This window comes from Hyalella azteca, unplaced genomic scaffold (genome assembly GCF_000764305.2).
Source record: "Hyalella azteca isolate HAZT.00-mixed unplaced genomic scaffold, Hazt_2.0.2 contig2381, whole genome shotgun sequence".
Lineage (NCBI taxonomy): Eukaryota > Metazoa > Arthropoda > Malacostraca > Amphipoda > Hyalellidae > Hyalella > Hyalella azteca.
The window spans coordinates 84,119-98,311 of NW_025932658.1; positions in this window are offsets into that span (position 1 = coordinate 84,119).

The window sequence follows — 14,193 nt, forward strand, 5'->3', positions numbered from 1 at the left end:
ATGATTTCACCTAAAGATTTTCCAGTTGCACAAAAATTATTGTACTTTTAGTCAAATTGCAGTCAATTTGAATATAACATTCCTACTGTAAATTTTCTTCACAAACTCATCATTCCCAAAAATTAATCAAAATGATCTACTTTATGGGTCCTAATCCATCAAATTATCTCCAATATTGCACAGAATTTAAATGTACAGAACAATTCCTTGCTGCAACCCACTTATCAGCACAAGATATAATTTAATATTGACGAATATTATGAATCTTCCCAAGATTATGCCTGGAAAGGTCATGATATAAAATGCTTTCTAATATTTCATTGCAGTCTACAGGCATAGCGAGTTCAGCATATGATAGTTGTTGTTCACGGTTCTTTGACGGGAGAAATGTTTTATTAATCTGCTCTCTAATAAAAGCCTATCAAAGTAAATGCCATATCCATGTGGTTTTCTTTCATAAGTTGAATGTAGTGTTACCTCTAAAGCTCTAATGTGAACTTTGTATCATTAAAATGCGCTATCTCATGTTTGATTAAGAGCACCATGTATTTATAAAAATGTGCATGGAAACTCGAAAAATGTGTAAAGCCATTATTAAATTATAAATTTAAGAGAAACGCCTATCGAAAATTTATAATTGTCTATTTAATTATTCCTTCTTGAAACATTATGATTTCAGTGATGATGGAAAGTGGAGTCTCAGCTCATCTAGTCTACGTAACCAAATTGGTATATTTAGACCAAATCCCTTCATGAAGACATGTTTGATAACAAATTATGTCCTTTATATTCAAAATTTCCGTAGAGTTTCCTTGTTCATGTTACACATAAATTTGAAAGCATCGTAATTTCAGTACGCTGATAAAGTCTATGAATAAGGACGTCTTGCAAGACCAAGTACCCACGCATACACGCATTTGATCCTTATGTTACTACCATTGAATGCGTGTAATTAAAATCGAGATTGCCGAAATTAAATTTGCATCGGGCACATTAGTGAGCTGAATGTTATGAACGTCTCACATATCGTGAAACTTTATCCCAAACATCCAATAAATATGAGGTCAGGCCAAGAAGCGCGTAGTCAACACTCAATAATGCACGCGCCTCCGAGCCCATTAAATAATAATAACGTTCAGAGTTAAGCCTTTATGGGAGCGCTTGTATGTTTGTTCGGCAGCTCATACTCCTCAGGGCGGTGGCCGCAGGAGTGCCTTGGCCAGCAGTGCACCGGCAATCTTACTTTTAAACGCTCGGATAAAACCTCAGCTATGAAATGTTGTTAGGGTTTTAATTGAAGACATTTTTTGAAATGTTAGGTTTAGAGACGATCTTACTGTTCACGTCCGCGCTCTAGGAACGCTGCTCTAGTTATTGTTTGGTGCTCGGTGGTGTCGGTGCTGCGCCGTATCTTAACCAAGTAAGCATTGTTTGGTGCGGAGACGTGACGGAGGAAAGTTTAGGGCTTGAACTTGAAACATTATATAGCGAATACAAGTGGAGTTTGAATTCCCTTGGAACATGAACATGGAGTGTGTTGGAACTACGATCACGAGCCGCATTTAACGCTGATGCTTGGGCCTAGTTGGCTTTCGGAGTGAGCCCACAGCATAATTTGGTGCCGTGCCAGCGAGTTCGTGTTTTCCCAATGTCGTGTTTTGTACCTTGGTGATAGTTTCAGTTTCTCAGTGACTACAGTTTACAGTGCTTTCCTCCTGATCGCTCCGTACCGCGTAGGGTTATAGTATCGCAAGCTCCCAATGGCTACAGCAAGTAATGCAGATCAACCCGATGAGATCCTTAGTCAGGATGAAGAGGATAACTTTATTCGTGAAAATCTTGCGTACATTGACAAATTTTTAACGAACATTAGGGTGCGTGAAGAATTACTTCCCGCCAACAGCCGACTACGTGTCAGTGAATTCAAGAAGAATTGGGCTCCTTTTCTGGCATCTATGCCTTCCGCTGCTGTTATTGGTAGAACTATTGTATCTGATAAGGCGACCGGTGCCATTTCCAAACGGAATCGGGTTCAAGCCAAAAGCGACGCAGATGGCAGTGATTTTTCTTCGAGTGAGTCCGACAAGTCTGCACACACAGGTCATACACCGGATAGTGATTCTAGTTCAGACGAGATTGTTCTCAAGAGGACGTTCCCTCGCAAGTCCCGCGTGAGGATTAAGAGTGCTTTTAAGCTGAGAGACTGGAATAGTGTACTAGAAAAGCTTGACAATCGTAAGGTGCCTGATATTGAGAAGTTCAGCGAAGAATCTGGCGTAAGTCTCGGAAGGTACCTACAGAAGTTCGAAGATTATTGTACGCAGAACTTTAAGGGCTCAAAGGATTCATGGATTGGCGAGTTGGAGCGCCATTTGCAGGATCGCGCATTGAAGGCTTTCCGATCGCTTCATGACGTCAGCGATACGTATGATAGCATCAAGGAAAAGCTCTGCGATTGGTTCCATGATCTCCGTGACATCAGAAAGGAAGAGTACAAGGCCTTATTCAAGAAAGCGCGACCTGACACGGCAGAGTCTATGTACCTTTACAGCACTCGCCTAGAACGGTTGTACAAGAGAGCGTATCCCAAACGCAACACCACCACCAGCAGGGAGTTGAGAGAGAAGTTCGCAACTTCTGCACCGAAGAGATTCAGGAAAATACTACAATCCCAGATTATGACTTGCAAGATAAAGGAAGAGCCCGTCCAGTGGAAAATGCTGCAAAAATGTGCCAGGCATTTCGATATTGAGCAAGAGAGGAAGCGTAACCGAGACGAATCGAGTTCGGAGTGTGAGATGGCTGTCAACCTGTGCGGTGGAAAAAGAGTGAAAGACGCTACTATGCAGCACGACGCAGCTAGTTCTTCACAACCAGTGAATGTTACAGGCGCGCGTGAACTTTCACCATTCGAGCGAAGTGGAAGAAGAGCACCTGAGCACCGGCACACGCAGCGTCAAGAGCAAGCCCGATGGTACGCGCACGTGAACCCGCCTGTCTCCACAGGAAATAGTGAGGCATGTGCATTTTGTGGAAGAATTGGTCACTCAAGCAACGAGTGCCGCTCACGATTGAAGCAGTGTTTTGTGTGCGGGTCGGCGAACCATTTCCTTCGCGATTGCCCCAATAGACGCGAATACCGTAACCGCCCTGCTCAAACACGCTCATTGTCACAACCTGCGTTGAGAGACCCCCAGACCACGACTCGGAGGAATAGCTTTGCCAACGGACATAACCGCAGACCGTTAAACTTCATTGCTCCAACCAATCAGAGGTAAAGTTGGGGCCAAATGATCGTCAAGCCTCTGCACAAACGATAAAGTTGCAGAACAGATACGAGTTGCTGAAAGATGAACTCGAAAATGCACCTGAATCTTCAATCCTCAACACTCAAGCCGATGATGCCAAGTCAGGAAACGCAACCAGTGATGCACCTGCAGTTGAACCTCGAGTTGTTCGGTTCGCTCAAGAACCGAAAAGCACAGATACCAGCGACCTGTCGTTGGTTCAGCTCGCCTGCCTGCAGCCTGCGAAGCTTTTGCAGATACCTGTGCGGATTTATGGTCGCAAGGTGAATGCTTTGATCGACAGCGGAGCATCGAACACGCTCGTCAAGGTGTGCCAGGTACACCCAGTGCCAGTAGTGCCACATGATGAGCCTCTCATTATCAAGGGACTCGGAGGAGTGGAAGTGCGTACACTTGGCAGCGCAAACGTCGTGCTTCAGGTATTTGGTGCAGACTTGACTGTCCCTGTTACTGTTGTCAACGATGATTCTATTCAATATGATATTGTATTTGGTGCTGATTTTTTGAGACGTGAGAAAATTTTAGTAGACATGCATAGTCGTAAGGTATCCAGAATTAATAGGGATCAGTCTCGCGTAGATTATTATGTTGATGCCGATAATTCTGTAGTAGCTACTGTCGTGGAGAATTTGCCTGTTTATTCCACTGTTGATATTAATTTGTGTCAAAAGGGTACTTTAGTTCCGATAACATCGAATTTATCTCTAGATGCTTTGTCACATGCAACCTGTAACTTTTTATATGAAGGTAAATCCAAGAATAAGGTACAGGGTCTCGATGGAGTGATCAGTTTCAATCAGGTAGCTCCTGAAGTAGTGGTTTGTTGCAAGAATAGTGAGGGTAAGAGGTTACGCAAAGGCGAGATGATTGGGTCTGTTTCTACCATGATCGAGCTAGATAGTAACGATACCAGGGATGATATTGAATGGACGCCAGAAATGTTAAGGGAGAAAGTTAAGTTTGGTAGCTCGTTGTCGACAGAGCAGAGGGATGTAGCATACGATATGTTGATGCAGACTAGTGGAGCCTTAAGCCAAGGTGATGGAGACTTAGGCAAAGCTAGAGTCACGCCCCACGTTATCGAGCTGACCAAGGATACCCCTATATGGCAGAGACCAAGAGTCTTTTCTGACCCTGTAAATAAGGAGATAGATCGGCAATGTAACGAGCTCTTATCTGTAGACATAATAGAGTACAGTGATTCAGCCTGGTCCTCACCTGTAGTTCCCGTCAGAAAAAAGGATGGACAGATGCGTATGTGCATAGATTATCGCGCGCTGAACAGAGTTACCAAGTCAGAAAAATTTCCGATGCCTAATTTAAATGAGTCCATTAATAGAGCTCACAATACTAATTTTTTCACAGTGTTAGATCTTGTTAGAGGTTATTACCAGGTCCCGTTAGAAGAAGGTAGCCGTAAATTTACAGCATTTAGTACAGCACATAATCACTATCAATTCAAACGACTTTCTTTTGGACTTAAGAATAGTGGCTTTGCGTTTCAAAAGAATATGCAGCAAATCTTGTCGGAATTTTGTTTTAGTAATGTTCTGGTATACATAGATGACGTTTTAATTATGAGCGAAAGTTTTGAGGAACATTTAGACCTTGTTCGTAAAGTTTTAAATACATTGAAGGCCAATGGCATTAAAATTAAAGTTCAAAAATGTCAGTTTTTCCAACAACATGTCTCTTTTTTGGGCCACTTACTTTCTAAAGAGGGTATCAAAAAGTCACCAGACTTTACTAAGAAAATAGCAGATTACTCAAAACCCAAAACAGTTTCCGAATTGCGTCAATTTCTTGGGCTGGTTAATTTTTTGCGTAAATTTGTTCACAATTGTTCAGTAATTTCAAAGCCATTAAGTGCTCTGACAGGAGGTCCCAAAAAGCAAGTTCTTGTTTGGACAGACGAAATGAATGCTTCAGAAACTGTCAACATATTAGGTATTGTTTACTTAGCGCTTTCTGTCCCTGGTGTACCTGAATTCAATGTGTTACCGTTAGCTGTAGTTCGTGGAGATGACATGCCATGCTGTTTTATTTTAGGAGCAAATTTTTTAATTAACAACAATGTATCTCTTAATTTTGACCGATGTATACTGTCTGTTCAGAGTGTCCAAGGCGAGGCAAGTTCAGAAGCCAAATTGAGGTCTTATAACGCAAGAAACTGTTCCAGCTCATTGAGTACAAATACAATTTTTATTGGATCCATAGTGCTTGAAAATAGTTCAGACGATGATGTAGAGTCAGACTGTCTTAATGATGACCTGGTTAGACAAAGTAATTTTAAACTGCGTGAATCTCGAAATTCGATTACCGAAATGCAAAATAGTGATCCTACAATCTCAGCCGTCAAAAGAAACGTTTTGAATCAGATACCCGCAAAGCTCTGGACAGGTGAAGCGCTTGCGCCATTCAAATGTAAAGCAAATTCATTTCGTGTAATTTACGATTTACTTGTTATCGATAAAAGCCAAATGTCAGTTCCTGTAGTCCCATTTTCGTTTTTAGTCTCTAAGATTGTTAGAGTTCACGAATCTTTTGCTCATGTTGGTAAACACAAACTTATAAATTTGCTGTCAAACCAAATTTTTCACCCGTTGTTAAATAAGGTAGCTGCTGACGTGTGTTTAACTTGTAATATTTGCCAATTGTATAAAGTATCAGCACAGCATATTTCCCCACCTGTTATAAAAATTCAGTCTCGGTTTCCATTTGATTTAGTGGCAATGGACATAATGCAGTTTCCAAAGTCATCTAAAGGGTATGTTGCTATTCTTGTAGTCGTAGATCATTTTTCTAAATTTTTATCTGCTGTTGCCTTGAAGGATAAGAAAGCGTCCTCAGTTGTAAAAGCGCTAACCGAACAGGTTCTGCCTAATTTTTTAAGACTGCCATGTAGGATTCTCACTGATAATGGTCCAGAATTTAGATCTGATCTGTTCAATGAATTGTTGCAAGAGTATAACATTAATCATGTGTATTCAACGAAATATAGAGCAGCTGGGAACGGCGCTGTTGAGCGCGGAAACAGAACGATAGCAGAATTTGTAAGGAGCATCGTAACGCAGGAACCAATGGACTGGCATGTTGCCTTAAGCAAAGCCGTCTTGGTCTATAATAGCACTTGGCATTCCCAGATTAAGGACACACCATGCAATTTTTTACTGTCCAAAAGTCACTCATTTGATGTATCTGCTTTTGCGGACAGTCAGGTTAATTGGAAGGATTCCCATCCCAAATTTCAGCCTTTCGAAATTGATCAGAAAGTTGCTTTAAAAGTTAATAGAATAGGAAATCAGCTTCACTATAAGCTTTCGCAGAAATATACCGGTCCCTATACAATCGTCAAAGTTCAAAATAACGGAGTAACCTATGAAATAGTCGACCAGTTCAACAATGTACAAAAAGTCCATCATAAGCAATTGAAAAAATGGCACGATTTTCCAGACTACCTAGCCGAGTTTTTGCCTAGAACTGATATTTTTCCTGATTTGCCTGACTCGTCAACCGATTCGGATTCATCTGTACAAATGAACCATAATCAGTCTAGATTTTCATGTGACTTTGATTCTGATAGTAATTTAAGCGATTATTTAACAGATAATGTTGATGGTAGGATACGTGATGTTACCCATTCTGATAATCTTTCTGTGCCTTCTTGTGTTGTATCTACTGACGAGATTAATTGTGTCGCGGAGCATCAGAATAGCGAGTCGTCAGAGTTTTTATCATTGTCATTTTTGCGAAAGGAATTTTATAGTTTGAAGGTTAGATATCTTTTGTATGAAGCTACGAGTTGTTCAGAGAGTTGTCCCGGTATTGATGAAATTGTAATTCATCATGATGAGTCGGCAGAAGAGAATAACCTTAATTGGAGTTTTGGTAGTGATTCCGATAATGACGATGTGGTACCAAAGCAACGTGTGTCTACCCCGGTAGATGACAGCCAGATGCAGGAACTTTCAGCACCTGTCTCTTCAATTCATGCCAGCAGTTGTAATAGCGATGATAAGTCTAACGGAAATTTTATAGCGTGGCTTGAACAGTCTATTGCAGTACAAGAAGACTTCATAGATCGTGTCCAGACAGTCTCTCGTATTCTTAATGATGGCTATATTGACGATGAACGGAATGATATTTTAATGACGATGCATGACCATTTGTTGTACATTAAGACTGGAATACAGGATTACAAGGCAAGCGAAACTCGTGCTTCTGACTCATGGCGTAAGAGGTTTGAACCCACTCGCGGAAATGTGACGCGTGAGCAGGAAGAAGCCTCTGATATTGTCACTGAACTTGTCACGCGTACAGCAGATGAGAATAGGATGCGCACTAGATCTCAGGGTCCTGCAACTGAATATCCTTATGTACAAATTGAAACGCTTGAATACCTTAGGAAATAACCTCGTGTATGTATATGTATATATTGTGTTACATTTTCATTTTCGAGATACTTGAATTTTAATTGTCGTTGGTTATTGATCGAGAACTTTATGTTTTGAATGATTTTTTTTATTATGCAACTTGTACCTGGTTTCTTTAAGATTGATATGTACGGTTAAGTTGAATAAAAATTTCCTGGCTTGTAAATAGTTGAATTTTATGGTGTACCATGTATTCCAAGAGTATCTGCGTGCGTAAATGTACAGATTTATAGATTCTTGACATTCTTTCTTTTTATGTGTTATAAGTGCAATATTGTGTATTGCACTTGAGGGGGGGTAATGTTAGGGTTTTAATTGAAGACATTTTTTGAAATTTTAGGTTTAGAGACGATCTTACTGTTCACGTCCGCACTCTAGGAACGCTGCGCTAGTTATTGTTTGGTGCGGAGACGTGACGGAGGTACGTGTCTTGTACTAGTGAAGGATTTTAAGTGTGACTATCGTGTATATATTATTGTGAATAGATTTAATTAGAATACTGTGCTCATATGATCTTTGTTGTAAATATTTATCATTCGTAGGAACCTTGTTATCTTTAGCATTTTTATTGATTAGTTTTTTGTTTGTTTTCAGGAAAGTTTAGGGCTGAAACCTTGAAACATTATATAGCGAATACAAGTGGAGTTTGAATTCCCTTGGAACATGAACATGGAGTGGGTTGGAACTACGATCACGAGCCGCATTTAACGCTGATGCTTGGGCCTAGTTGGCTTTCGGAGTGAGCCCACAGCAACATAGTAAGCCCTTGACAACTACATGCACGTTTTTAACAACGTCGTTTCAATAAAAGCCTCTGTCTTAACTGGTCATACGACCGCAAAGTTTTACCAGTTATGCACGTTTTTCAGTAGTGTAAATTAAGTATTATAACGTATAACTAATTGTAAGCCACATTTTCTTCGGAAAACGGGTGCCAAATTGCGTGTATTGAAGTGGCAATTCACAATTAATGGCGTAATTTTTCATTAACATTCGCCCACGATATTTTTGAATTTACAGCTTGCGATTTAAAAAAATGACACCTCGATTTTTCCTATAAGCATAAATAATTAAACAAATGAGAAAAATCAACATTTTATTAGAAATTTAAGGCATGAACTCGTCGCACCTCGATCTTATACATCTTGACCAAACCCCATGCTACATCTGTAACGTACTACACCCCATCCTACACCCCAATCATGTACAAGAAAGCAGTTACTGTTTGCTCTCTGACGCAGTTGCACTTTTTCCAACTTTCGTCGTGTCGAAGTGCCTCATTTCCTGATGACGCGTACAACTTTTGTCCTGACAATACGGTTCCAATTATTTTACTCGCATTTCGGACTATCCAAGAAGTATGGGAAGTGCCCCAAAGTAGGGTTGAATCTTTCGGGCCTGTGTGGAAGGCGTCTATACGATGTCCTTGGACATAGCCGGTATCGTCCATCCACTAGCAGTATGGCTCGTATAGGGTGACGTTTGATCCTGAAATTCTTCTCAGATAGTTCTTTTTTTCATCTAGTAATGTAATTGCAATCACGTCTGTATGAAAACCGGACGTTAGTCACACACAGGGTCCGGTGAATAGTGCGCTGGGAGTCTTTACCAATAGGTTTTTTTAGAGATTTATCTCTGAAGTTTCTCTCTCAAATAGATTCCTTGCACATTTACATGACTCGACTTAATTTCAAATGGTTTTGGGAATCCTGATGAATTACAACAATTCATTATGATACAATCATTGACATAACCCCAAAGTAATTAGTTCGTGAAGTAGAGCAGCTAAAGTGACGAGGATGAGGTAGTAAAATGTTTCTCGGCGTACAGCTGGTGATTGTCTCATATGATTAGACAAATGCGAGAAAGTGGCAGTGAGTGAAATTTTGACGTATGTTCGTTACCATTAGGTAATAGCCAGCGAAAATTTAACACTGGGAACAAGTGCAAAGTAAGAACGAAAACCCTTGATGGTTTCCTTGAAAGTTTTTTCTCATAGTAAATTTAGTTTTATTGTTGATGTCATGGCGCACGATCAAATTAAATGAAGGATAATTGTAACTTTAAGCTGGTTGAGGATATTTTGTTCAATACTTGCTCGTTTTATGCTCAATCCCGATGGGAAAATCCATATTATGGCACTGTAATGTAATGTAACTGAGAGACATACAATTAAAATGTACTCGCATGAATACTGGAAAGCTTAGCAAAAGTTGATGCGCTGATGGTAAACGAAAAATGTAAGATTCTTCAAATTAACCGTTTGATTCAAGATTTTAATTATTTTGTGAACCTAAAAGGGGTTAGATTTCATGTTATGGTTTTTAGTCGAGTTCAGAAGGTTAGAGAAGTCCCACAGCGAAAACCTTTCAGTTATAAAAAATTATCCCTGCTTCTATATCGTCCTGATGTATAAAACGACCCGTTGAAGTATCAGTTTATATAAATATGTAGTTTAGGCGGCGTAATGAAGTGCACAAAATTAATTATGATCGCTATAATAGGAATTGCGTTTTAAATTGCAAATAAATAAGTTTGCTCAGTTATAATGAACCAACAAGTGAAAATCGCGGTTCGAAAGATGCTTGAAATGAATCCGTTCGTAAGCTTAATATTGTTCAAATTATTATAGAAGTGCGTAATTATAGTAATTATTATATTATTTTTAGTAATTATTGTTATAGAAGTATAATTATTATTAGTAATTATTATAGAAGTACGTAACATGGTGGGGGAAATTGCTTTACATGTTGAAATATTAGCAGAGGGAATGGTGAAGCGCACACCATCCAACAGAGCGAATGAGATCATGCGTGACAGGCTACACGCTGAGACAAGCCCCATCTTGCTAATGGGGGCGACAAATTTGAATGGCATCCTGAGAACAAATCTGACGCGACAGACATTGAACTGTCAGAGAGCTCAGTCTCGCGTGGGAAATAGCAACGGGGAATTAATCGAATAGCAGGCATGACGGATTTTAAATACAAAAAAATGAAGATTAATTCGATTGAGGTTTTAACCGCTCGCACGGTTTTATAGTCTTTTGTTTATTAGTTCAATATGTTTGAAATATTGGGTTTAATTGACTTGAATTCGGCCAAAATTAGTTTTCTTTTGATCATTTATTTAAGGGCTACAACATGAACACGTCAAAAACGTAAAAAATGATAAGTTAGCATAAAAAAAATATGTGGCCTCGTCTTTTATGTTGACTTTTGATGTTAACTAAATACAAACGCCTACAGAGAGATGAACGCTAGGAAGCGAGTGACATTGAAAAGGCTACAATGCCCCTTGCTCTTACAAAATTTGCCACATGTCCCTATATTCCAAGTATTCGTCCGATAACGGAAATTTAAGATGCCTACCATCGCAATAATTTTAGGTATTTAAATTTATTTTTCAATAAATCTGTCATCAAACGCGCCATCGATGACGGGAAAACGTTTCAAATACGATTCAATACATGAAACTGAAAAGATTTGAGCACTACCAGAACCACAAAATGACAACATCGACTGATTAAAAAAGTGCAAGTGTGCCTGCTAATCGCAGCGATTCAACGCTGTAACCTCTAGCTTAAGCTAAGGATTTTCCCCCTACTTATGAACATGTGAAATTTCAATTTCGGATTCTATTGTAAACACCCAGAGTTGAATAAATTACCGTTGATCAACGACCAAAAACAGATACTATATGAGTTATATTTCAACGCTACTTCAGCGAGACAAGTCATCAACTATTCATATATATCATTGAGAATGGTTAAATTTTAGCCTGGTGTAACAGATTAGAACACCCGCTGAAAATTCATAACTGAAACTCAACCAAGATATAAGAACCCTGAGAAGGAGGAAACTTGAATTCAGGGTTTCTGCACTGCCCTAAATATCTATTATTAAAGTAATCGTTTCACAACTCTTAATTTTTCGAGTATCCGAAGAATTGTGAATTAAAAAAACTTCGGTTACTTTTCAAATGGAGAGTTGTAAAGTAGCGGCTCATATGTCACCACTTCTTAGCACATCATTTGTCAGGTAAACAAAGAATTATAAAACTAACTAATTCGCAATTCTTCATCTGTGCAGTAGTTGGAAATTTTAAAGCAATAATTTTGCATGTCATAATTTTATCAATAAGGAAGTTTCGCTCTGTGTCATGTGAGACTCCCTCTGCTTGGGGACATGTGTTCACTTATTATACGATCGCCGAAATGTAACCGCAGTTTTGCACGATTTGCAGTTGTGTTTTTTTCAGCAATTTAGCTACTTATTTTCCGTTTATATGTAACCGAGAAATAGACTTTCTCGCTAGAGGCATTTTATGGCTCCAAATGTATATCAGTTAGAACATAATATCTTACTGGTAAAGAAAAATGTAGTTTGCGTTAGTATACAACGCACTGCATATATAATATTTGATCGCATAAAATACCACTATATGATGCGTTCAAAAGCAGTGGTGCGATGATTGTCTTCAGCTACTTATAGGGAATGCTAGATGTTTCCCATTGATATGGACTAAATATTCTGGGCCCACAAGAAACTTTCCTTCTTGGCCGAGCAGAAATCCGTTCATGGCCGATTTTGAGGTGTCTGCCTGGCGGCTGCGTAGAATAACTCGTTACCATCATGAGGAAGAGAGCGCAATGCTTTTGCTCGAGCTTTGCGCGACGACTCGCTCAGCTTTAGTACGGAGTTTTACTTCAGAACCTTTCTATATAACCTTGCTCAAGGCTTCTGCGAGCGACCATTTTCACGCCTTTTCTGTCCAAACTAAGGTTGGAATTTATGGTACAAGCACGCGCAAGAAGTTCACAACGTTAACAATATGCATATCAACCATTTCGTATAAACTTCTGTTACTATAAATTATTTGGAAGCTGAAATGTTGAAATCACGCCATTGATAAAAATGTGGTAAATGAAGAATCAAGTCTTAGGCTCATCTCAGCGGAATCCGTAGCTGGCTTTCAAATTTTTGGCAATTTTTGTACTCATCACAAACTGTGCATTATTATTCAAAAAATCAGGTATGATCGTCCAAATCGATTTTGAAATGCAAAAATATAACATATGTGAATCGCTGTATTTTACACACCTATATTTTTTTGGAATTCATGGAATTCATAAATTATTTTCAGCAAATTATCCACAACAGATGGAAAAAATTGAGTTTTCAGTATTCCGAATAGGTCATTAATTTTCATGTCACCGTTGGGGCAGAGAATCTGGAACGATGTTGGCTTTTTTCCCTCTCCGCATGTTATCCCTAACAAAATTCTGAACCGCCTATGCTTCGGCCGTATAGTCGCTACGCTTGGCACAAAATTATTCTTGATCTGCTTGGCCACCCAATTGAAGTCAGCTTCAGGTCAGAATCTCCTTTCGGACTCTATAGACGTATCAGACAATTGTTTTCCGGCCGGACTCGCGGCCGGTCTCCCAATTGATCAAAGAATATCTCCCAAACTTATGAACGTAGCTCGATAAAACTTATTACACGTATTTATTAGGACCTGACGGTGATGTTGAGCTCGTGAAAATTTTTTGAATTTCACCTTCATTCGAGAGTTATACTGCAATACGGGCCGAAATTCGAAGTGGTCGAGGAATTTCTTCCAAACTACTGAATAGGTTTGAACGAAATTTTGAATGTGCATTCCTAACTGCTAAAACGGCGACTTTTAACTCGTAACATTTTTTTTCGATTTTGCCTTTGTTTGTGAATTATACGGCTATACGTATACGGCTCGTTGTCAATGCAAATTTAAAAATCGGCTTCAGAAATGCCGGTCGTTTCTACGTATATCGAGGGCAAAGTCGAAAAAATTGTCACGAGCTAAACATATCATTCTTGGGAAGCTAGGTATTCATATACGAAGTTTCATTCAAATCTGTTCAATAGTTTAGAAGAAATTTCTTGATCACTGCAAATGCAATCACGTATTGCTGATTTAATCACGAATGAAGGTGAAATGGGAAAAAACTCGCGAGCAATAGCAAAATCAGAAAATTTTTCGCTAGCTAAACATCACCGTTTGGTAGTTAACATATTGATAACATGTTGATCTCGGCGCTGAAGTGTAGGCCTGTTGTGGCCTTTCGCCGATTTATAATGTAATATATAGAATGTATATAAATGTAATAGAATGTATATTAAAAATTTCGTTTGAATCTTTTCATTAGTTTGGGATCTATTCCTTGATCATTGAATTTGCCGATTGGCCGTGAGACCGGCCGCGAGACCGGCCGCGAGACCGGTTACGAGTCCGAGAGTATGAGAAGAGTAGGCCGAGCAGAGCAACACCGTGCCAACAACCTGCCCAGAGGTGCTTCAAACCGTGAGCTGAAGCGGACATGGAGAAGCTGATATACATGCTCCACTATTCCTATTCGGCACCAATTTCAAAGTCACTTACTCGTCTATATTTTGTTAGGGATGGCATCA